The sequence below is a fragment of the Agrilus planipennis genome, unplaced genomic scaffold (assembly GCF_000699045.2).
Source record: "Agrilus planipennis isolate EAB-ADULT unplaced genomic scaffold, Apla_2.0 scaffold44, whole genome shotgun sequence".
Classification (NCBI taxonomy): domain Eukaryota; kingdom Metazoa; phylum Arthropoda; class Insecta; order Coleoptera; family Buprestidae; genus Agrilus; species Agrilus planipennis.
The window spans coordinates 1,355,148-1,356,062 of NW_020438939.1; positions in this window are offsets into that span (position 1 = coordinate 1,355,148).

Genomic DNA, 915 nt, shown 5'->3' on the forward strand with positions numbered 1-915 from the left:
AAGTACGGAAAGTTGAAATGAAGACATGGAGCAAAAATGGAGAGGTGGGAAGAAAAGATGCAGGTGACTGTGGAAGAGACAGGAATACAGAAGGTATTGGAACAAGCGGTAAAAAAGGGAGAGGAAAATAATGTGGATAAGACGATTAGAGTTGGGTACAAGAATAATAATAGGTGAGGTGGTATGGATATGGAACGAGGAAAAGGAAGAATGGTAAACAAAAAAAAAGGACATTTCGTACAGAATAAGAAGGGTGTTAAAATGAAGTTGAGCATAAGTATGTGGAATGAAGCAGATATAAAAACCGTCGGATAAAAAATTTTTGGAATAGTATTTACTGCGATTTTTAGGCTGAAAGTTGTTTTATATTATGTTATTGGTGAACGAATGTAAATATAACTTAATGTTATAGAAAAGTTACTACAACTATTTATTTGATTGGAATAAAATTTTAATAAGATTAATAACCATAAAAAAGACTTCTTTCTTTCTAGATGACTTCAAAGTGGGTGCGAATGAGTTCATTTTACTCGATAGATTTTCATTTATTGTAGTGATGAAATAAGTGAGACATATCGAAAAAATTAGTGTTTCTATATTTCAACCATGTGTTATTCAGGCATAAGAACAAAGGCCATTTACTCCAAGGACATTCTTGTAGATCCCCTTTTTCAAACAGTGATAATGTTTCTTTTATAATATATATAGTGTTAAATAAGAAGTGGCTGATTTTAGATACCTAGGAAGTCAGATAAGTCAGGATGGTACGAGTAGTAGGGATATAAAGCAGAGGATAGCGCAGGGTCGTGTCGCTTTTAATAAAAAGAAGTCACTTCTATGCTCGCGAACGGTTAATTTAGAAATTCGAAAAAGGTTGTTAAAGGTGTATGTTTGGAGCACGGCGTTGTACGGGTG